We start from the raw sequence: 628 nt of genomic DNA on the forward strand, positions 1-628 counted from the left end.
CTTTAATTTCTTTCATTATTTCTTCCTTAATCCAGGTATGGTTCAGTAGTTGACTGTTCAGTTTCCATGAGTTTGTAGGCTTTCTGGGGGTAGCACTTTTGTTGAATTCTAACTTTAATCCATGGTGATCTGATAAGACACAGGTGGTTACTAAAATTTTTTGTAACTGTGGATGTTTGCCTTGTTACTGGCTATGTGGTCGATTCTTGAGAAGGTTCCATGAGCTGCAGAGAAGAAGGTATATTCTTTCCTACTTGGGTGGAATATTCTATTGATGTCTGTTAAGTCATATTGATTCATTACCTCCATTAATTCTCTAATTTCTCTGTTAGGTTTTTTTCTGATTGTCCTGTCCATTGGTGAGAGAGGAGTGTTGAAGTCTCCTATTATTAATGTGTGCGGTTTGATGGCTGCCTTGAGTTTTAGTAATGATTCTTTTAGGTACGTGGGTGCTTTTATATTAGGGGCATAGATATTCAGGATTGAGACTACATCCTGATGAATTGTTCCTGTTATGAGTATAAAATGAGCCTCTCCATCAATTCTGATTGATTTAAGTTTGAAATCAACTTTGTTAGAAATTAGTATGGCCATACCTGCTTGTTTCTTAGGTCCATTTGCTTGATAA

Source organism: Microtus ochrogaster (assembly GCF_000317375.1).
Source record: "Microtus ochrogaster isolate Prairie Vole_2 chromosome 14 unlocalized genomic scaffold, MicOch1.0 chr14_random_3, whole genome shotgun sequence".
Lineage (NCBI taxonomy): Eukaryota > Metazoa > Chordata > Mammalia > Rodentia > Cricetidae > Microtus > Microtus ochrogaster.